Here is a 25,333-nt window from a genome sequence, read left to right as displayed (position 1 = left end):
CTGTTTTTATTTATTCAGATTATAAAAATATATTTCTACGATCAATATACACTTTTATCACCATCTCTTCGCTGAAATAGTGCACCTATACAAATTGCCATTGTATTGGGTGCATTGGGCACACAAGAGATTTCTTGTATTTGATTGCAGGGTTGTTCGAGAGAGACCATCTTCATCTTATGCCTCTCATGGATTGATAAATCTTAGGTCAACCTGTAGCGACCAGACCTCAAACAGTCTGATCTCTCTGCTCCGGTGTCATCCCTGGATCAGTAATGCTGACACCACACAGTACTCGGAGGATTTATAACAGAGTAGCAATCACACACTTATTACATCGAGTGTCTCAAGAGAGAACTTATTACAATAAATATGGCTTAAGGCCATCTAATCACGATAACAACAGAAGGCTTGGAAGATAAGTGAGTCCATCAACTCCAACGGCATCACTCAGTATAGAACCACGACCTAAAAACTCCTTAATCGTCGTCTAAAAAGTCTGCAACATTAACGTTGCAGCCCGAAAACGGGTCAGCACATGGAATATGCTGGCAAGGTAACACATGGAGAGTAATGGAATGAAACAACTATACTATATGCATATTTCGCTGGTGGAAAGCTCTATGGTTACAGTTTTGCGTAAAGCCAATTTTTCCCTACTTCAAAGGAATAAATTTAATTACTATCATGGTGGTTGTTAAACATTGAGAATGGTTGACAGCATTCTCAATCCCAATTAAGCATCATCATTAAGCATAACCCAACAAAATTAACTTAGAGTAACATGTTGAGATTCACATGAAAATCCAAGTACTAGATACTCAAGATGTCCATAACCGGGGACACGGCTAACCATGATTAGTTTATTACACTCTATAGAGGTTTTCACACTTTTCCCCACAAGACTCGATCGCCTCCGTTTGGTTTCTCGCACTACATGGTGTTTGAGAAGACGGATGACCGAGAAATAGCCTTTCAGAAGCGCTAGCACCTTACGATCGGGTAGACCGTACCACCTACATCCCCTACATCTGCTAGTCTACCACTGTAAGAGTTCGCACGACTTAGTCAACTATGCTAGAGCCCATAATAGCTTGTGGCTGCACACGGAAGTTTCTAGTATGAATAGTCTCATGATCCCTTTGAGCCTGGGTGGCGGTCCAAAAGAAAATAGGCAAGTCTGGAATACCCAGGTGCCTCAATCCACCCAGATGTGTGTTTAAGTTGCCACCTTAGATAAACCATTAATTAACAACCTCACATCTGTCATGGATTTCACTCACCCAATCCACGTCTACTAGCATAGCATGGCATAATAAGCAAACGTAGAAGTAACTTCCAAAGGTTTGATAGTAAACAGGTAATAGGTACTACCTCATCTACTTTCCATCCCACAATTTAATTAGATCCTAATCATGCAATGTGTGAGGATTGATCTAATGCAATAAAACTGGGTAGTAGAAAAGGTATGATCAAAGTGTTACTTGCCTTGCTGATGATCCGCGAAACCTAACGATTCGAAGTAACAAGCGGCGCACTCCGGGTATTCTATCGCAGACAAACAAACAAGCATACAATAAGTACTCATCTAATGCACAGGTAAAAGTCAAATAAGAGATCTAACCAGAAGGTTCAACTTAAGAACTCCGGTTTGCAAAAAGAATCAAATCGAACGAAGCAACGAAAGTCAAACGGCGAAAGAAAACAACTTCATTCTAGTAATCTAGATCTAGGGCAAATTTTACAGTAGCAAAATCTTGTTTAAGTTGATTAAACGGATATAGGGTTTTGAACGAATCCCTAGACGCTTGAATCGCCTGATTCCGATAAACAAGCGAAAAGTTAAACTAAAACAAAAATCGGATCAGGAATCGCGATCAGAAAAATCGCGGGTTTAATCCGAGAAAAAGAAAAAACGACGAATGCTGAATATTTTTTTCCTTTTTTTTCTTTCTTTTTTTCGGCACGGAAATCGAGGCGCAACGAACCTCGGGCGGTGGAATCGTCGGCGGCTCCGGCGGTGCGTGCGGATCGAGGCGGGGCTGATGGGCTGGGGCGGCTCGGGGCGGCGCTATTTAAAGGCTGCCCCGGGCGGTTTCCCGCTCGGGTACGGCCTAAAGTCGGTTCGTTTTTTTATTATTCCACTCGGACGAAAAATAAAAAGAAATACTAAACGGACTCCAAAAATTCCAAAATAAATTTTCACGGGCTTCTAAAATCAAGCCGCACAAGGTGAACACTTATTTGGGCCCTAAATGCAATTTTGAAAAATGCACATTTTTCCTAAATTCAAATAAAACACCGAAAAACTCCGAAATAAAATCTTATTTGATTTTATTGTTAAATCCTCAATATTTCTTTATTTTGGGAAAGTCATTTTATTCCCTCTCTCATATTTTTGTAATAGAAATAATTGATGATAAAATAAATAAAATCAAATGATCCTATTGTCAAAATTTGAGAAAACTCAAATATGAAAATAACGAAATCCTCAACTCTCTCCGTGGGTCATTGAGTTGCGTAGAATTTCTAGGATCAACCAAAATGCAAAATAAAATATGATATGCATGACGCTCTAATGTATAACATTCCAAATTGAAAATTTGGGATGTTACAAACCTACCCCCCTTAAGATGAATCTCGCCCTCGAGATTCGGGTTGGCTAGAAAATAGGTGAGGGTGGTCTTTGAGCAAATCTTCCTCTTGCTCCCAGGTGGCTTCATCCTCCGTGTGGTGGCTCCACTGAACTTTTCAAAACTTGATAACCTTGCTGCGAGTAACTCGGCTGGCAAACTCGAGAATCTTGACTGGTTTCTCCTCGTGGGTCAATTTGTTATCCAACTGAATAGTTTCCAAAGGCACTGTGTCTCTCAACGATATGTCAGCCATCTCCGCATGACATTTCTTTAACTGAGAATGTGGAACACATCATGAACTCCTGACAATCCTTCGGGCAATCCCAACTTGTAGGCCACTTCTCCCATACGCTCCAAAACTCGATATGGTCCTCCAAATCATGGCGCTAACTTCCCTTTAACTCCAAAACGCTTTGTTCCCCGAAGTGGAGATACTCGAAGATAAGCTCTATCTCCGACTTCGTAAACTGTCTCTTTGCGTTTAGAATCTGCATAACTTTTCTATCTGGACTGGGCTACCTTGAGCCTATCGCGAATCAACTTCACCTTCTGTTTAGACTCTTTAATCAAGTCAGGTCCAAACAACTGGCAGTCTCCAACTTCGTCCCATGACAATGGTGTCCTGCACCTCCTTCCGCACAAAGCTTCGAAAGGGGTCATCTTTAAACTGGTTTGATAACTGTTGTTGTAAGAGAACTCTGCATATGGCAAATTATCATCCCAACTAGATCCATAATCTACCGCACAAGCTCTCAGCATATCCTCCAAAATCTGATTGACTCTCTCAGTCTGTCCATCTGTCTATGGATGAAAAGCAATACTGAATTCTAACCTGTTTCCCAAAGTTTCATGCAACTGCTTCCAGAACTTTGAGGTAAACTGGGTTCCTCTATCTGATACGATACTCCTTGGAACTCCATGCAGACATACGATCCTGGTCATGTATATCTTTGCCAACTTAGCACTTGTGTAAGTGGTCTTTACTGGGATGAAATGAGCTACTTTCATCAATCGATCAACTACAACCCAAATCGAGTTATAGCTTGAACGAGTCCTGGGAAATCCTGTGATAAAATCCATGCCTAGCTTATCCCACTTCCATTTGGGTATCGGCAATGGTTGTAACAATCCTGCTGGCTTCTGATGCTCTGCCTTTACTCTCTGACATACATCACAAACTGCTACATACTCCGCAATATCCTTCTTCATTCCGGTCCACAAAAAATATCCTTCAAATCCAAATACATCTTGGTATTTCCTGGGTGAATTGAATACGGTGAGTCGTGTGCCTCTTGCAAAATCAACTTCCTGATCTGCGGGTCATTGGGCACATAAACGCGGTCTTCAAACCATAAGGTGTCATGCTCATCCTCATGAAATCCTTTAGCTTTTTCCTTTGCTTAGTTTCTCCTTTATAGCGGCAATCTCTTTGTCAGCTTTCTGAGCTTCTCTGATTCTATCCATCAAAGTTGACTAAATCTCCAATGCTGCTACATAGCCTCTCGGAACTATTTCCAAACATAGTTCACGAAGATTTTCTGCTAACTCCCTTGGTATTTCTCCCGTCATTAATGTATTGACGTGGCTCTGACGGCTTAATGCATCAGCTACTACATTAGCCTTTCCGGGATGGTAATGCAATCTCAAATCATAATCCTTGATGAGCTCCAACCATCTCCTTTGTCTGAGGTTTAACTCCTTCTGTGTGAAGATATATTTCAAACTCTTATGATCCGTGTACACCTCACAATGATTTCCAATCAGAAAATGTCTCCATGTTTTCAATGCATGCACTACGGCTGCTAACTCCAAATCATGTGTAGCATAATTCAACTCATGGTGTCCTGCATAAGCACTGCTCCAAGTCCTCGACATGAAGCGTCGCAATACACCTCATAATCCTTGGTCTGGTCTGGGAAAATCAACACTGCTGAGGTAACCAAACGTTTCTTCAACTCCTGGAAACTAGCCTCACATTCCTCCATCCATATGAACTTGGTATCTTTCTTCAATAACTCCGTCATAGGCTTCGCAATCTTTGAGAAATTCTCAATGAATCTCCGGTAGTATCCTGCGAGTCCAAGAAAACTCCGGATCTCTCCAACGGTTGTTGGTGCTTCCCACTTGGTCATGATATCAACTTTAGTGGGATCAACTGCTATACCTTCTCCAGATATAACGTGTCCGAGGAATCCTACTTCCTTCAACCAAAACTCACATTTGTTGAACTTGGCATGCAACTGATGTTCTCTGAGCTTCTCAAGTACTAGTCGCAAATGTTCCTTATGCTCCTCTTCATTCTTCGAGTACACCAGGATATCATTAATGAACACCACGACGAACTTATCCAAAAACTCCATAAATACTTTGTTCATCATGTTCATAAAATAGGCAGGTGTGTTAGTCAGACCAAATGACATAACGGTATACTCGTACAACCCATACCTGGAGGTAAAAGCTGTCTTAGGTATATCCTGTTCTCGAATCTTCAACTTGTGCTATCCTGATCGCAGCTCGATCTTGGAAAATACCTTAGCTCCTTGCAATCGATCAAACAGATCATTGAACATTGGTAGTGGGTACTTGTTCTTGATCGTTACTTCATTCAATCCTTGATAATCAACAACCATCCTTAACGATCCATCCTTCATCTCCACTAGAAGTACTGGCGATCCCCAAGGCGAAGAACTTGGGCGAATATATCCCTTATCCAGTAACTCCTTAATCTGCTTCTTAATTTCCACCAACTCTTTTGTAGGCATCCTGTATGGTCTCTTTGATATTGGCCCTGTGCCTGGCAATAGCTCAATCAAAAACTCAATATCTCTATCCGGTGGCATGCCTGGCAACTCCTCTGGAAATACTTCAGGGAAATCCTTCACTACTGGTACTTCCTCCTGCACAACTCCTGTTAAGCAATTTACTTGAGTCCTCTTTGGCACATGCCGGGATACATAGTTGATCCTTCTTCCTTCTGGGGTGGTAAGCAAAATTGACTTACTAGCACATTCAATATTCCCTTCATACTTTGACAACCAATCCATGCCTAATATCACATCCAATTCTTGGGATTCCAATACTATTAGGTCTGAGGGAAAAACATAGTTACCAATTCTTAATGGTAACCGATCACACCATCGACTAGCCATATATTCTGCTCCAGGCGAGGTTACTAACATGGGTGACCTAAGGGCTTGGGTTGACAGGTTGTACTTATCCACAAATCCCCTTGAGATGTATGAATGTGATGCACCAGTATCAAAAAGAACGAGTGCAGTAAATGACTTAACGAAAAACTTACCTATTACTACATCAGGCTGAGCTTCAACCTGCTCCACGCTAATGTGGTTCACCTGTCCCCTGTTGAAAGGGTTCGGCTTCTTCCCAGAGCTTCCATTGCTATTTCCATTTTGCAATTCAGGACATTCATTTGCATAATGTCCTGTCTTCGAACACTTAAAGCAAGTGACTTGGCTCAGGTCCTTCTTGGCTGGGGTTGATGGGTTGGTGCGATTCTGGCCGTTGCTTCCTCCATTCCCATTACCATTCCTGGTGCCATTGTGATTGTGCAAGCTACCTCCTCCATGGGTATGCTGAAAATGTCCTCCTGGTCTAGGGGTAAAACGTGGCTTCTGCTGAGCTCCTGAATTGTACTTTCCTTGTCCATACTTCCTCTTGCGATTCTCAATTTGCTGCTGCTTGCCTTCAATCATAAGAGCACGGTCTACCAACTCCTAGTACTTGTTGAAGGTTGCTACCATCAACTGCATGCTCAACTCATCATTCAGTCCTTCCAGAAACTTCTCCGGCCTACCTACATTCGTAGCAACGTCATCTGGGGCATAACATGCTAACTTACTAAAGTCCTCCACATACTGGCCTACTGTCCGTCCTCCTTGGAGCAAGTTGCGAAACTCATGCTTCTTCATGACCATAACTCCTGCTGAAACATGGACAGTACGAAAGGCCTGCTGAAACTGGTCCCATGTGACAGTGTCGACAGGGAAAGTGGCTGTGAAATTCTCCCACCATGATGTTTCGGGTCCTTCAAGCTGATGTGCGGCAAACATCACGTTCTCCGCATCCGTGCATCCTGTTGTGGTCAACTCTCTAGCTATCTTGCAGAGCCAATCATCTACTACTATCGGCTCGGTGCTACTGGAAAACACCGGCGGATTTAGCCTAAGAAAACGGGCTAAGTGATCAAAAGGTGGTGGTGGTGGTGGGTTGTTGTTGTTGTTGTTCCCCTGGTTCTGATTCTGGACTAGCAACTGCATCAATGTGTTCTACTACTGGATCAACTTGTGAGCTCCGGTGGAAAGGTAAATCCGGGGTCACGTCTCAAAGGCATCTGAGGGTTTAGAAAAGATGAGATGTAAGAATAGAGGGGGTCTAAAGAGAAAACACTACCCATATGCACATGAGGCAAAAGCAAACAATTCACTTCATTCAATCAAACATGGGCATACAATCGATCTAACTATCGCAAAAGTGCTCGGACTACTATATTTACATGGTGGACTACTACTACTAATGAGGTGGTCTACTAGAAATATTCTTCGGTTGCAGACTCCATGATATCTGTTCCAGCTTCATCAACATAGTCATCATCGCTTTCATCTGGGTCCGAGTCGGTGTCGTCGATGATCATGTAGTCTTCCGGGCTAATCTCCTTGGGTTCTTCGTCTTCATCTACTGGTGTAGGGCCTCCCATAAATATCCCGATCTTCTTGATCAGATCGTCATTCTTCTCCACTAGTACTTCTATTTCCTCTTCATAATCTTCACGTGTAGCCTTGAGTTCTTCCTCCAGTTCCTTGATTCTTGTCTTAGCCTTCTTCAGATCTATCATGTCGGCGCACATCTGATTCTCCTGACATCGAATGTGCTGGTTTAATTCCTGAATAAAAGCTGCAGTTGATCTATCCTTCCTGGTGCTAATCATCTCTCAGTGCTCATGTCGGCGCCCACAAATCTGGTAGATAGTATCCTTGAGATCATTGCGGTAGACTTCTCCAATGCGTCCCATGGCGATATGAGCTGCCATGCTCTTTCCTAGACTCCAAGTGGGTGCATCAAAAGAAAACTCTATGGGCTTAGTGACTGGCATGAACGTCCTTCCTGGAACTTGAACTTGAATCATCCAGCGCTCTTCTTCAGGTAAAGTGGTGATGTAGGTTCCCGTGAAGCTTGGTACTCCTATATTCAGGTATCTAGTGACTTCCTTCAAGTGGCGTCCAAAGGGTGTATCTTCATCCGGTTGTGTGAACTTGTTCCTTGCATCCGCCATCCTAAAGAGTAGAAAAGATGAGAGGTCAGAAGAGAAGAGAGTGAATAGTGATCTAGGTCTTGTGCTTAGTGGTCGTGTCCTACAGTCAGCGTGTGCTCTGATACCATCTCTGTAGCGACCAGACCTCAAACAGTCTGATCTCTGTGCTCCGGTGTCATCCCTAGATCAGTAATGCTGACACCACACATTACTCGGAGGATTTATAACAGAGTAGCAATCACACACTTATTACATCGAGTGTCTGAAGAGAGAACTTATGACAATAAATATGGCTTAAGGCCATCTACTAACGATAACAGCGGAAGGCTTGGAAGATAAGTGAGTCCATCAACTCCAACGGCATCACTCAGTATAGAACCACGACCTAAAAACTCCTTAATCGTCGTCAGAAAAGTCTGCAACATTGACGTTGCAGCCCGAAAACGGGTCAGCACATGGAATATGCTGGCAAGGTAACACATAGAGAGTAATGGAATGAAACATCTATACTATATGGATATTTGGCTGGTGGAAAGCTTTATGGTTACAGTTTTGCGTAAAGCCAATTTTTCCCTACTTCAAAGGAATCAATTTAATTACTATCATGGTGGTTGTTAAACATTGAGAATGGTTGACAGCATTCTCAATCCCAATTAAGCATCATCATTAAGCATAACCCAACAAAATTAATTTAGAGTAACATGTTGAGATTCACATGAAAATCCAAGTACTAGATACTCAAGATGTCCATAACCGGGGACACGGCTCACCATGATTAGTTTATTACACTCTACAGAGGTTTGCGCACTTTTCCCCACAAGACTCGATCGCCTCCGTTTGGTTTCTCGCACTACACGGTGTTTGAGAAGACGGATGACCGAGACATAGTCTTTTAGAAGCGCTAGCACCTTACGATCGGGTAGACCGTACCACCTACATCCCCTACATCTGCTAGTCTACCACTATAAGAATTCGCACGACTTAGTCAACTATGGTAGATCCCATAATAGCTTGTGGCTGCACACGGAAGTTTCTACTATGAATAGTCTCATGATCCCTTTGAGCCTGGGTGGCGGTCCAAAAGAAAATAGGCAAGTCCTGGAATACCCAGGTGCCTCAATCCACCCAGATGTGTCTTTAAGTTGCCACCTTAGTTAAACCATTAATTAACAATCTCACATCTGTCATGGATTTCACTCACCCAATCCACGTCTACTAGCATAGCATGGCATAATAAGCAAACGTAGAAGTAACTCCCAAAGGTTTGATAGTAAACAGGTAATAGGTACTACCTCATCTACTTCCCATCCCACAATTTAATTAGATCCTAATCATGCAATGTGTGAGGATTGATCTAATGCAATAAAACTGGGTAGTAGAAAAGGTATGATCAAAGTGTTACTTGCCTTTCTGATGATCCGCGAAACCTAACGATTCGAAGTAACAAGCGGCGCACTCTGGGTATTCTATCACAGACAAACAAACAAGCATACAATAAGTACTCACCTAATGCACAGGTAAAAGTCAAATAAGAGATCTAACCAGAAGGTTCAACTTAAGAACTCCGATTTGCAAAAAGAATCAAATCGAATGAAGCGACGGAAGTCAAATGGCGAAAGAAAACAACTTCATTCTAGTAATCTGAATCTAGGGCAAATTTTACAGTAGCAAAATCTTGTTTAAGTTGGTTAAACGGATAGAGGGTTTCGAGACGAATCCCTAGGCGCTTGAATCGCCTGATTCCGATAAATGAGCGAAAAGTTAAACTAAAACGAAAATCAGATCAGGAATCACGATCAGAAAAATCACGGATTTAATCCGAGAAAAAGAAAAAACGACGAACGCCGAATATATTTTTTTCCTTTTTTATTTTTTTTCGGCACGGAAATCAAGGCGCGACGAACCTCGGGCGGCGGAATCGTCGACGGCGGCGGCTCCGGCGGCACACGTGGATTGAGGCGGGGCTGATGGGCTGGGGCGGCTCGGGGCGGACGCTATTTAAAGCCTGCCCCCGGGCGGTGTCCCGCTCGGGTACGGCCCGAAGACGGTTCGTTTTTTTAATTATTCCGCTCGGAAGAAAAATAAAAATAAATACTAAACGGACTCCAAAAATTCCGAAATAAATTTTTACGGGCTTCTAAAATCAAGCCGCACAAGGTGAACATTTATTTGGGCCCTAAATGCAATTTTGAAAAACGCACATTTTTCCTAAATTCAAATAAAACATCGAAAAACTCCGAAATAAAATCTTATTTGATTTTATTATTAAATCCTCAATATTTCTTTATTTTGGGAAAGTCATTTTATTCCCTCTCTCATATTTTTGTAATAGAAATAATTGATGATAAAATAAATAAAATCAAATGATCCTATTCTCAAAATTTGAGAAAACTCAAATATAAAAATAACGAAATCCCCAACTCTCTCCGTGGTTCATTGAGTTGCGTAGAATTTCTAGGATCAAGCAAAATGAAAAATAAAATATGATATGCATGATGCTCTAATGTATAACTTTCCAAATTGAAAATTTGGGATGTTACACAACCACTTGAGGGAAAATTGCTACTGACCTACAAAACACTACGCTTGGAGGCCCAACACATGTCTACAAGAATAAAGTTGAGTAGTAGACATCAAGCTCTTTTCTGGTACCATTGCCGGGGAAGCGAGTTCTTGAAGGTATATCTTTAGATCTTGCAATTGAATCTTTTAGTTTCTTGTTTATAACTAGTCTGGTTTATAAAAAGAAAACTACAAAAATATGGAATTGAGGATGCATCATATTATTCATAGTTATAATGTATTTCGTGAAAATGATGGAAAGGAAAATTGTGCTCAAATGATAGAAGAAGAATTCAATATAATGTATGTTATTAATGATGAGCATGATTGCAATGTTGTTAGTATGAATTCTTTGAATATCCATGATGTTAATGATATGCAAAGCCATAAGCTTGGGGATGCTATGTTTGATGAAGATGATATAATGATGTGCAATTTTTTTATAATGATTGCATGCCTCCTATTTATGATGATTATAATGATGAAAGTGGATTTGGAGAGGTCATGACTTTAGTTAGTGATGAATCCACCATTTTGGATGAGGCTTCAATTGACTATGATAAAAAAGTTGCTGTCTATGAAGATTATGGTGATGACATGTATGATATTTTGAATAATGATAACCATGTAACTTGTCATCATAATTTTAATTTTCAATCCCATGATAGTTATTTTGTTGAGTTTGCTCCCACTACTATTGATGACAATAAATTTGATTATGTGGAGATTAATAAGATTTCTATGCTTATGCATCATGAAAAGAATGATTTACGTGACAGTTATATTGTTGAATTCATTCATCGTGCTACTGAAAATTATTATGAGAGAGGGACATATGCTTGTAGGTATTGCAATAATATCAAGTTTCCTCTCTACGTGTTGAAAATCTTGAAGTTGCACTTGTTTTGCCTTCCTATGCTAGTTGATTCTTGTTCCCATAAGTTGTTTGCTCACAAAATCTCTATGCATAGGAAGTGGGTTAGGCTTAAATGTGCTTTCCATGTGTTTCAGGATGCTCTTGTTATGTTTCAATTATTATATTTTATGCGAGCATCATTGAAATCATCATGCCTAGCTTAAAAGCCATTAAAGAAAAGTGCTTGTTGGGAGACAACCCAACACTTTTACCTACTGTTTATGTGTGTTCACATGATTAGGCTACTGTAGTAATCATGTTTTATTGCTTTTGTTTCAATAAAGTACCAAGTAAGACCTTTGGGATGGCTTACGCTGATAGTTGATTTGATCTTGCTGAAAACAGAAACTTTTGCGCTCAGGAAAACAATTCTCATTTTTAACGGAAGCCTGATAAAATGTTAATTCTTATTTCAGAAGATTAATAGACAAATTGCCCAGGTTTTCCTATTTTTTCAGAGTTTTTGGAGTAGTAGAAGTATGGTTGGAGTACAGATAACTACACACTATTCTGTTTTTGACAGATTTTGTTTTCAATGCATAGTTTGCTTGTTTTCTAGTTTCTATGGCTTATATTGCTCAATATAAATCATGCAAATGATATGCTATAGTAGGCATTGTTCTGAAACAATTATGAATCTTGTCTTTGACATTACGAAAGTGAAATGGTTTGCTCTTAATCATACTAACCTATCTCACGAAGTTCCGTTTTGTTTTGTGTGATTGAAGTTTTCAAGGTTTGGGTGAGACATCGATATGAGGAGAATAATGAGTGACAATACCCAAAACTTGGGAATGCCCAAGGCACCCCAAGTTAATATTCAAGGAAGATCCAAGCAACTAAGCTTGGGGATGCCCTGGTAGGCATCCCCTCTTTCGTCTTCAACATTATTAGTAACCTCACTTGGAGCTATGTTTTCGTTCATCCCATGATATGAGTTTTACTTGGAGCATCATTTTATTTTGTTAGGATTTGCTTTCTGTTATTTAGAATATTTTTTTGCATATTTTATTTTAATAAAAGTGGCAATGATAGCCTTTGCCATGCTTAATTTGCAAGTATACATGTTGCTGTTTCAAAACAGAAAGCTTATTGATGTTCCAAAAAATCCCTAGAAAAGTAAGAATGTGATAAAATGTTGATACTTTTTGCAAAATGAGCTCTGATAAATTTTCTACAGTGTAGAAAATTTTCATAACTTTTGGAGTTAGGGAAGTATTGATACTCTTGCATTCTTACAGACTGTACTATTTTGGCAGATTGCTGTTATGTTTGCATTGCTTTCATATGTTAGCTTGTTTAATGATTCTATTTGAGGATAGGAGTACTAAATATGCAGAGGCATTTAGTGTGTAATGTTGAATAATAATTTTATTGATTTGCTACAGTAGAGAATGATAAGGTTTTTGCATTGGTTTATACTAACTTATCTCATGAGTCCTTGTTGAGTTTTGTGTGGATGAAGCTTTTGAGATTTAGGAAAACCGTGATATGAGAAGAATTAAGGAGACACAAAATCTCAAGATTGGCGATTCCCATGGCGTCCCAAGATAATATTTCAAGAAGTCTCAAGCATCTAAGCTTGGGGATGCCCCGGTAGGCACCCCACCTTTCTTCTTCAACAGTTATCGGTTAGGTATCGGTTGAGCCTAAGTTTTTGCTTCTTCACATGAGTTTTGCTATTCTTAGAATGTCATGTTATTTTCATTTTGCTTGATGTTCTAATAAAATACTTAGATCTTCACATGAGTCCTCAAATAGTTGCCAGAGAGGCTAGGTATGCGGCACTCACATCCTGTCAACGAAGCTCTTTTCTATGGAATTGCTCTAGTGCTTCATTTTTTATTTTTGAGCATGGTGTGCTTTAGTATTTTTGAAGAAATTCTCTCTTTCTTCACTTAAATTAATTTAATAGAAATAAATATTATGCTCATGATCTTAATTTATATGTTTTTTGAGTAGCTTATCATTTACTCTTGTGCTTCACTTATATCCTATTAGTAAATTTTTCAATAAATTGAATGTCATGAAGTTGAAATCATATCATGCGAGTGGTAGCTTCACATTGGCTTTAGGAAGTGAAATCTTTTGAGGATTGATAATCACAATATAGGTCATACAAGAAATTCACAAATAATTAGGATAAGGAAGAGAACTTTCACATACAAATACACTATCTTAGATATCTTTTGTGATTGTGAGCCCCCATCAAAATATTATATGCCAAAATTGTTAACGTTGGACAAGTAAGACAACAAAATGGTTTATGTTTGTTCATATTCACATAGAAGTCATATTGTCATAATCCTTCAACATGTGGTGCTTGGCCCCATCTTTGCTAGCCAAAAATTCCGCACCAAGTAGAGATACTACTTGTGCATCCAAAAACACTTAAACCCAAATCTTATTTTCAAGAGTCCAACATACCTACCTAAGGATTGAGTAAGATCCTTTAAGTAAGTTGTCATCGGTGCAATAAGGCAATAAAAATTGCTACTAAAAGTGTTAGATCATTTAGTGTAAAGAGAAAATTGAGCGTTGTACGAACTTGTGATGGCAAAGAATAAACGCGATAGAATGCATAATAAAGGTTTCTATCATAAGGGGCAATATAACGTGACGTTATTTTGCACTAATGGGTTGAGCATACAAACAAATAAGCGCATGGCAACCTATGCTTCCCTCTCCGAAGGGCCTATCTTTTACTTTTTAGTATTTACTTTTATGCAAAAGTCAAAGTATTTCTCTCTATTCCTTTTTATTTTTTCGTTTGGCAAGTGTCGGTGTCAAAACAGGCGGATCTCGGGTAGGGGGTCCCGAACTATGCGTCTAAGGCGGATGGTAACAGGAGGCAGGGGACATGATGTTTTACCCAGGTTCAGGCCCTCTTGATGGAGGTAAAACCCTACGTCCTGCTTGATTAATATTGATGATATCTGTAGTACAAGAGTTGATCTACCACGAGATCGGAGAGGCTAAACCCTAGAAGCTAGCCTATGGTATGATTGTTTGTTTATATGATCTATGGACTAGCTTGGCCTCGGTTTATATAATGCACCATAGGCCTAGGATAACAAGAGTCCTAGCCGAATACACTGGTGGGGAGGAGTCCTTTTCTTGATCACCAAGTCTTGTGGAATCTTCCATGTATGCAGCAGCTGTCCGAACTGTCCCATGAGTATACGGCCATGGGGGTCCTCGGCCCAATCTAACAGATCGGGAGACGACGTGATGAGCACCCCCTAGTCTAGGACACCGTCAGTAGCCCCTTGAACCGGTCTTCAAGTTAGGGACACTCCTCGATTCTTCTGAATTGCTCTTCATCTTCGGTCATCGGTCTTGAAAACTGGTTCAATAAATCTTCTCATCTTCGATCTTGAGGATTGCCGAAAAGCATTCGACGAGTTTATACGTCGGGTATCCGGGAGGCAGTGTCCTCTTGCGTCCGAGCTCCAACGTCGGACTGCATTCGAGGTATCTTTTGCAGACAAGAACCAATGCCAGACCGCTTCCGAGCTCCAACGCCGGAATGTATCCAGGCTCCAACGCCGGACTGTATCCGAGCTCCAACGTTGGACTATGTCCAAGCTCCAACGCCGGATAAATCACCTTGGTTCAAAAAAGTTGAAGGAGTTTAGCCGAGCTTAACGCCGGAAATGCCCTCTATGGAGCCAGCCACTAGCGCCAGAGCTTTATGCCGGACTGCTTCCGAGGTGGTGCACCACCCCGACTGTGGGCCAATTTTTTTTCAATATTTTTGATTGATGCAGTTTATTCTCAGCCGAGATATATAGCCAGTAGCCCTCAAGGTGTCTATCAGTCTAAAACCCGAGATGCACCTGAAGGATGACGTAAGACCGCTGATCCCAGTAGCCGCTGAGACTCAGGGTGATTTGGAAAATCGGCCCAAGGATCAAGTCCTAGCTCGGCAGAATACTTCGGGACACGAAAAGCGGTGTGCTCAGTCCTCTAGACTCAGGTTGGGTGCGGCCGACCAACCTGAGGATCAAAATCTCATCGGAAACTATATTGCACTTAAAATTTTCTGCATTGAACAGGCAATGCAGTAGCCCCCGAGACACTGGTCGGCTGGTAACACCAGATCAGGGGATCGATGTGCCCCTTTAATATTTGTAAATAATAAGCTCGAAGCCCAGTAGCCCTCGAGCCTTAATGCGGGCATGGGTGGCCGAATTAAGGATCGATATCCATAGTAAAATCACAAATTATGTGTAATGACTCTATGTATCCAAGTACTTTATGTCATTAATGCTTGGATCCGCATTCTACAAAACTTTTTTGATCGACCATCGACTTCCACCTCCTCGGCCAGTAGCCGAGGAGTGTTTGTCCTACTTTATAAAGCCTTTATGAGGGCAAAGATTTACGACAAACAAGGCAATCTGGCCATACGGTTTTATAAACAAAGGTACGCAGAGAGATATTTTATATTACTATTTAACATAAGAAATGTCTTCCAAAGAAAATAGTCCCGCTATCGGTTCCTTTCTTTGGGTTTCCATGCTAAGCATGATCATGAAACGTCAGCTCTAATGTAAGAGCAAAATATCAAGGATTTAGTTTGGGAGGCCAGTTAATAGCCCCCGGTAGTGTTCGGCGACAGTCGAGGTTAAGCCGTAAACACTTCGGCCATTGTTATGAATGGCCCGTCATTTAACACAGTCATCGGATCGCTGACCAGTTTACGCTTATTGTGACAGTTAGTTTTCGGCTTTCTCCACTGAGGTGCATAACCATGTGAGCTGGAAGCACAATCGCAGTGGTTCTCCCTTTGCACGCCTAGCCGAACAAAGCGGAACGTAGGAAGCAAGTGTAGGAGTTGGGCAACCCAACTATTGACCGAAGCCACAATTCGAAACCGATCCATATATAGCAATATCTGAGAATGTTTTTGCCGAATCTCTAAAGGTGTCCGGCGTTGCATTGCGAGACTTGTGCAGAAAACACACAAATAGTTTAAAAGTTCCATAAGCTTGGAAAACCAAAAAATGTTAGTAAAAACTTGACGCCCGAACAAGATCAAGTGTTCGGTGCCAATCCGAAAATTGGTCTTAGAAAAAAGAGTGCTTCTGTCGTGCTTTAACATGACACATCCTATCTCAAGACTTCAAGCGGGCCAGCCTACGGCTTCAACCTCCTATCCCGAAGGTGGAGTACTTCTCATTAGGCCAGTTTAGCAAACTAAACTCTAGCGGCTTTGAGAGAGAAATTAGGCTCCCCGGCTAGTGACCACACACTCGTGTCAAAAGGTGTGATGAATAATAATAGTAATAAAAACTTTGCAACAACTAAGAAGAAGAACACTTATTATAAAATGGCTCATATAAATTTAAGAGCCCCCAAGTGACTTGGGTAAAAGAATTTTATGTATAATGATTGTATGTACCGAAGTACTAATATCATATCTTTGTTCACCCGAACTTTAAACACGTCTTAACCGACCGTTGGCTTCTCCCTCTTCGGTCAAGGACCGAAAAGTGTTATGTACTCCACCTGTCGAGAATATCGATAGTGTTTCCTATAACCAGGCAACCGGGCCATAAGGCTGTAACAGACAAAGCGCGCTCAGGGAACTTATGCTATATTACAGACAAAGTGTAAGAAGCATCTTCGAAGAAAATAGTACCCCCACCGATACATTTCTTCGGTGCTCATTATTAGTATGAGACTTGTGCAATAGATTTTTTGTACTCATGAGTTCCGTTGTGTGCCAACCATGATTGAAAACAATAAGAGCGCTAGCTTTCGGCTTCACCCAGTCTGAGGTCAGAGCTCGGAGACCGGTTGTGACAATCGCAGAGGTGCTCCCTTTACTCCCTAGCCGAACAATCGGGAACATAGGGGTAAGCACAGGAGCCAGGCAACCCAGCTTGCAAATCGCTTAAGTCAATATGGTGCATATTGTGGCGTAATACACGAACAAGGAACGAAGCTGTACAAGTATAATCATATGCAAGAGGAAAAGCTTCATAAAGGAAGCCCCCAAATAAACGGGGTATTTGAATTTGTGTGTCACAAACAAAATTTGGACAAGGAAATTTTTACAAGCAACTTTTTTCCAAAAAAGTATGATGCTTGGTCGAACCAAACACAAGTTAAAAATTTAAAACTTTGAGCATGAAGGCAACTTAGCTGGTTAATGTGTTCGGTATTGATGACGCGGTCTGAGCTTGATGCGGGACAAGGTTCCATCCCCCAAGCCAGTCCAGAGGTGGCGGAGCAAAGGGCTCGACACTCCGAAGTGGTGACATAGCACGGTCAATGCAGGCCAGCAGAGTGATGCCGAAGTCCCCGGCATGGGGTAATGAAGTGTTGACGAAGCCCCCCGTCCAGCCGAGGTGACGTGGTATGTCAGTACGCGAGTTGACGATACTGCCCAACCCGGATCATTTTCCTGTGCACAAAAAATAGTGCAAATCGAAGATAATAGTAATGATAATAAAACAAATGTTGCATAATAAATAATTTATGCAAAGTGAGTAATAAAAGAAATATGGCCTGGCGCCGAAGTCACTGTCGATGGAGGGCGTCGGCGTGATGTGATAAGGCGTGGCAAAGCCTCAATTCACAGGTCCGTCCGAGTTCCGGATGCGGCGTTTCACCGGACCATGTACGGAAACTGACCGAAGCACCATGCGACCTTCGTTAATGCGGCCATCATTTGATAGACCTGCGTACATATGATGAAAAAACCAGAGTATTAATTCCTTGGGAAAAATAAACCCAAACAAGCAAAAAATGCTAGGATTAATAGCACCTGGTTTATTTTTTGTAGCAATCCCAATAAAGGTGATTCTGAAAATTGGGACTCGATCCGCACACCCATTGCCTGATGGGCGATAAAGCGATGGTATGGCGATGCTGGCAAAGGTTGGCTCGCCGAGGAAAAGCCCTCGGTCCAGCTAACGTGACAGAGCTGGTCGGCTAGTGACACCGAAGTCTCCGGAGTAGGTTGATGAAGAGATGGCGAAGCCCTCGGTCCAGCCGAGATGTCAAAGCCTCGATGTCAGCCGATGAGTCGAACTAGGTCGGCGTGATGGACACCAGCTTGAAGAAGCAATAGTGCGGCCCTGCCGATGCAAGTCGTGACGTGGTCGATGCCGGCTTAATGAAGTGACCATGCGGCGATGCCGGTATGCCCGCTCCGTGTAATCCGTGGGACGGCGATGTTGGTGATGATTTATCCTTCACGATGTCGGACTCTTGTTTGGCTTGCTGAGATGATGATCCGAAGAAGTTGAGCTCGGCTCAACAAAGTGACGACGTGTCTAGCGCAGGTCGGCAGCCTTGGAGCAATATTGCCGGACTGGTTTGACACCAGCATAATGATGAAGATGACCTCAGGGGAGGCTTATAAATTTACGGGCATGTGTTTAAAATCAACGCACAATACCCTAGATGAGAATTCCTCTAAAAAGGTTGTCCAATATCACGTTCATGAAGAAACATGAATTCGGGTCGGATCCGTATTCGCGCAGAAAACGGATCCGCAAATTGGTCCACTCATCGGCAGGTTCCCGGAGTTTGAACCGTCAGATCTAGCTAAAATTTGGAGGGGTGGTAGATATGGGAACTCCGCAGTAGATGAACGGTTGGATCATCCAAAGGACCTCCGAGCTGGGCTCTGGAGACCACGCCATAAACTGGTCCAGATTCCCATCCAGATTTGACAGGGCTCCAGTATATCGTAGGTTGTCGGAGATTCCTCCATCGGAACTCGACGAAATTTTGCATGGCTGTTGTAGAAGTAATTCCAAACTATTTCACTGAAGCAATCGTCAAACCGACGCTCGAGGAGGTGGCGACAGGGAATACAAGTTCGCTGTCCATAAAAACAGCACTGGCCCGAGGGCAATGTTGACGTTGAGCCCTCAAGCTCCATGGATGACTCCTCTATGATCTTGATAGAGATCGGAGTTGATGTTGAAGAAGGCCCCCGTCCGAACATGACGATCGGCGATGGAGCACGATCCTCAGTCGAGCCAAGGTGACCAGTCGAGCGGGCAACGAAGATGCCAGCGTCGCAATTGACTTGCGGGCGAGGCATTGAACCTTTTGCCGATCACACAGCGGAACTCTCAATGAAAGCACCAATGTCGGTGTCAAAACTGGCGGATCTCGGGTAGGGGGTCCCGAACTGTGGGTCTAAGGCGGATGGTAACAGGAGGCAGGGGACACGATGTTTTACCAAGGTTCGGGCCCTCTTGATGGAGGTAAAACCCTACTCCCTGCTTGATTTATTCTTGATGATATGGGTAGTACAAGAGTAGATCTACCACGACATCGGAGAGGCTAAACCCTAGAAGCTAGCCTATGGTATGATTGTTTGTTTATATGATCTATCGACTAGCCTGGCCTCGGTTTATATAATGCACCAGAGGCCTAGGATAACAAGAGCCCTAGCCGAATACGCCGACGGGGAGGAGTCCTTGTCTTGATCACCAAGTCTTGTGGAATCTTCCATGTATGCGGCAGCTGTCCGAACTGACCCATGAGTATACGGCCATGGGGGTCCTCGGCCCAATCTAACAGTTCGGGAGACGACGTGATGAGTACCCCCTAGTCCAGGACACCGTCAGCAAGCATCATGTGGTGAGGAAAGATCTAGGCACATATATCCAGTTGGATATGGGTAGCATGAGTTATTATTATTGACATCACCCTTTAGGTGAATACCTTGGGAGGCGAAATTATAAGCCCTATCATTCTATGTGTCCGGTTGAAATGTTTTTCTCATGTGTATGAGGTGAGTGTTAGCAATCATAGAAGACTATATGATGGTTGAGTATGTAAAGCTCTTACTTAAACTCTGTTGAATAAGTTGAATTGCAATTGCTTGGTGACTGAGAACATAGGTTGTTGAGTTTCTAGAGAGTTCATTGTTTGAAATTTAACATGTGAATTTGTTGCTACTTTAGCATGAGAAGTTTCATAAGAATGAATTGTTGTTATGATGCTAGGAAAAGTGATTGAATGTATCATTGGTCAAACTTGTGCACTTTACTACCATTCACACTTCATAAATTATTTCTTGTATCATTTACCTACTTGAGGACGAGTAGGAATTAAACTTGGGGATGCTGATACGTCTCCAACGTATCTATAATTTATGAAGTATTCATGCTGTTATTTTATCATTCTTGGATGTTTTACAATCATTTTATAGCAACTTTATATCATTTTTTGGGACTAACCTATTCTCCCAGTGCCCAGTGCCAGTTGCTATTTTTTGCTTGTTTTTTACATTGTAGGAAATCAATATCAAACAGAGTCCAAACACCGTAAAACATTTTGGATATTTTTTATGGATTAGAACACCTAGGATGGGCCAGAGAAGCACCTGGATTGTGCCCACCTCGATGGCCTCCTGCACCCCCTCTTTACCCTATAAATTCCGAAAAATTCCAGAAGCCCTCGGGGTTAACCTAAATCAGAAGTTCCACCACCACAAGGCTCTATAGCCACTGAAAACCAATCTAGACCCCATTCCGGCACTCCGTTGGAGGGGGAAATCATCACCGGCGGCCATCTTCATCATCCCGGCGGCCACCACAATGAGGAGGGAGTAGTCCACGCTCGGGTCTAAGGGTTTGTACCAGTAGCTATGTGTTTAATCTCTCTATCTCTCGTGTTCTTGAGATGTCATGATCTCGATGTATCGCGGGCTTTGTTAATATAGTCGGATCAGATGATGTTTTCCCCTCTCTATCTTGTTGTGATTAATTGAGTTTTTCCTTTTGAGATTTCATTGTTATCGGATTGAATACTTTTATGGATTTGAGAACACTTGATATATGTCTTGCAATTGAATACTCTTGGAGACAATTGGGTATCGTATGGATTCACTTGATATATGTTTTGGCACTCAACTCGTGGGTTCCCGAGGTGGCATTGGGGTAATCTATGCATAGGGGTTGATGCATGTTCTTGTCTTTGTTTCTCCGGTAGAAATGTTGGGGCACTCTTTGAAGTTCTTTGTGTTGGATTGAATATTATGAATCTGAATTTGCTTTGGTGTTATTTTAGTACGAACTCTTGGTTAGATCGATCGGAAAGAATAGCTTCTTGTTATTTTAGTAAGAACACTAGGATAGATTGATCAAAAAGAATAGCTTTGAGGTGGTTTCATACCCTACAAACAATTTTATCTTATGTTCTCCGCTAGATAGGAACTTTGGAGTGATTCTTCATTGCACGTTGAGGGATGGTTATATTAGCATTGTTGAGAGGTTGCACTAGTGAAAGTACGGGCCCTGGGCCTCATTTTCAAGCATTGCAATACCGTTTTTGTGTCCGTTTACTATTTGTTACCTTGCTATTTTTATTTGTTTAGGTTATAAAAATATACTTCCACCATCAATATTGCACTTTTATCACCATCTCTTCGTCGAACTAGTGCACCTACACAAATTGCCATCGTATTGGGTGCATTGGGGACACAAGAGATTTCTTGTATTTGATTGCACGGTTGTTTGAGAGAGACCATCTTCATCCTACGCCTCCCACGGATTGATAAACCTTAGGTCATCCACTTGAGGGAAAGTTGCTACTGTCCTACAAAACACTGTGCTTGGAGGCCCAACACGTGTCTACAAGAATCTATACCAATATAAAAAGACCAAAATGGGCAGATTCAAACTATCTCCATCGTCAAATCATGTTATCTAGTAGTTCAAATCGCTCCAATGTGAGTACCAAACACGTTTAACACTCGAATTACCCACCACTGCCATTGGTTATAAACACGTTTTGACTCAAAGCTATCCCTTGAAATCTGCTATATAATTAATATCCTACCATTCTCGCGAAAAAGTAATTGATATCTTACCAAATACCAACGTGCAACAGATATATCTTACCTAATATAATGTGCAACCAATATCCTACCTAATATAAACATGCATTGCACGTACATTATTACTAGTAAAGTTGAGTAGTAGACATCAGTCTACATCATGTCATCATTCTTATTGCATTACTCTGTTTCTCCATGAACTTAATACACTAGATGCATGCTGGATAGCGGTCGATGTGTGGAGTAATAGTAGTAGATGTAGGCAGGAGTCAGTCTACTAATCTTGGACGTGATGCATATATAATGATCATTGCCTGGATATCTTCATGATTATTTGAAGTTCTATCAATTTCCCAATAGTAATTTGTTTACCCACCATTTGCTATTTTTCTCGAGAGAAGCCATTAGTGAAACCTACGGCCCCCGGGTCTCTTTGTCATATTATTTGCCTTCGTGATCTATTCTATTTGCCTTTTATTTCTAGATATAGTAAACCAAAAATACAAAAATACCTTGCTGCAATTTATTTTATTTGGTGTTCGATCTATCAATATTTACAACTTTCTCCCGTCCACGTGCCAATTTTTGGCGCCACTACCCGAAAGGGATTGACAACCCCTTTTACACATCGAGCTGCAAGTAGTGGTTATTTGTGTGCAGGTGTTATTTACGTTGTGTTGCTTGATTCTCCTACTGGTTCGATAACCTTGGTTTCATGTCTGAGGGAAATACCTACCGCCGTTGTGCTGCATCATCCGCTCCTCTTTGGGAAAATAACGACGTAACTTCTAGCGACATTAAAAGGAATTTTTGGCGCCGTTGCCGGGGAGGATCTTCAACATATACCAGGTTCCTAATCACAAATCATCTCCTCGCAATTTACATTATTTTCCATTTGCCTCTCGTTTTCCTCTCCCCCATTTCACAAAAATTTGCCGTTTTATTCGCCCCTCTTTTTCGTTCTCCGTTTTCTTGCCGGTTTTGTTTTCAAGTGCAATCTTGTTGCCTAGTCATCATGACTCAAGAGAACACCAAATTCTGTGATTTCTCAAATACCAACAACAATGATTTTATTGGCACTCCGCTTGCTCCTCCCGCCACTAGTGCGATGTCTTGTGATATTAATACTGCTTTGCTGAATCTTGTTATGAAAGATCAATCTTGTGATATTAATCCTGTCGCTACAAAAAAAAGACACATCCGTGACATTTTGGGTCGAACGAATTTTTTTTCTGTCATACATATGACACTTCTATGACGATAATTGTGACAAAACCCGGTATCATCATAGATGTGGTGGGCTCCTACTTCTATGACAAAAAATCATGACAGAAAATGGGCTTTTTGTCCTGGTCGGGCCGGAGACGCAGCTGCATGACATTCTTTGGGCCGTCCATGATGGAAAAACCCGTGGTAGAAGCGAGGCCGAGGAAAATTCCGGGGAGTTCCCGGTTACGGTGGGAGGTCGGGGGCCGAGCGATGCGCGTTTCTCTCATACACGTACGTGCGTTTGTGCGAGGCGTTGGCTCTAACTGCACCCGAGCGAGGCGTTGGGCTCTAACTGAACCCAAGCGATTGCACTGCAGGCTACGCGTTACTGAAACCGAGCGATCGATCGATGGGTATTAAATGAACCCGATCAAGCGATTCCTTCGGTACTGCTGCTAATTGAAGCCGATCGATCGGATGAACAGTGAGCATTGCGCGCGAGGGGGAGGTGGATGAACAGTGAGCGGTGGTGTTGCCTCTGGATGAGCAGGACCCCGTGGTGTGGAGGGCTGGATGAAAAGTAGACAGTGGAGGGGTGCCCGTGGAGGGGTGGTTGAACAGGACCCCATGGTGTGGAGGGTTGGATGAACACTAGACGGTGGAGGGGTGCCCGTGGAGGGGTCGTTGAACAGGAGCCCGTGGAGGCTGGAGGAGGTCGACGGTAGCCCGTGGAGGCTAGAGGAGGTCGACGGTGGAGATGAATAGTATCCCACGGAGTCCCGTTTTGCGGTACGCCACACCCCTCCCGATGAACAGGACCACCGTTTCGACCGTAGGAGGTCCGTTTCATCCATTTTGCGGTACGCCACACCCCTCCAGATGAACAAGACCCCCGTTTCGACCGTAGGAGGTCCGTTTCGTCCGTTTTGCGGTACGCCACACCCCTTCCGATCAACAGGACCCCCGTTTCGACCGTAGGAGGTCCGTTTCCTCCGTTTTGCGGTACGCCACACCCCTCCCGATCAACAGGACCCCCGTTTCGGCTGTAGGAGGTCCGTTTCCTTCGTTTTGCGGTACTCCAGGCCTCATTTCCATCGCCTGTTTCGTCCAAGCCCTCCCAATGAACATGACCACACATTCTGTTCCGACCCAGCCGGTTGGCTCCCACGCGTTTCGTTGCCTCCCCATGAACACGACACATTCCGTTGCCTCCCCATGAACACGACGCATTCCGTTGCCTCCCCATGAACACGACGATGACGTTGTTTCTCCGTTCCGACCCAGCCATGTACACGAGCCCTGGCCGTACGTATGCGCGAGTAGGCATTCGAGACCCCGCCGTATGTACACATACGTGGCCTTATTATCTTTCTTGCACCCTGGCCGTTGTACGTACGTGTACATGCTACGTGCGCCCCTCTACTACGACACGTACGTGCCTATACTATGACACGTGCGCGCCTCTACATCCACCAGTATATATGTACATACACGTTCACGACCAAAATGACAATGCTACGTACTCTTCGACTAGGTGGGTCCCGACTGTCAGGCACTTCCTTGCCTGCGAAGATGTAGCTGGTGGGTCCCAGCAGTCAGGGGCGAATCGTTTTTTTTTCCCGGACGCAGTTCCTTGCATGCGAAGATGTAGCTAGTGGGTCCCAGCAGTCAGGGGCAAACGTTTTTTTCACGAAATACGGTGGCCCGTCGGGTGGGTCCCCGCTGTCAGGTGGAGGAATAATTATTTTGCATGTAATAAGGAGGCACGTCCTTGCTGCGGCCGTGGACCCAACTGTCAGCCTCTCCACGTACAGTCCATGTCCGATGGAAGCCGTTCCTTGATCACGTTGACCAGGCCACGCCGAGAGCACCAGGGCGGTGGACGACGGCGAGGCCTAGGAAGGGGACGACGCGGAGCCGGGGAA

This window comes from Triticum dicoccoides, chromosome 6A (genome assembly GCF_002162155.2).
Source record: "Triticum dicoccoides isolate Atlit2015 ecotype Zavitan chromosome 6A, WEW_v2.0, whole genome shotgun sequence".
Classification (NCBI taxonomy): Eukaryota; Viridiplantae; Streptophyta; class Magnoliopsida; order Poales; family Poaceae; genus Triticum; species Triticum dicoccoides.
The sequence above is the reverse complement of the archived record's forward strand: the minus strand, read 5'-3'. Positions refer to the sequence as shown.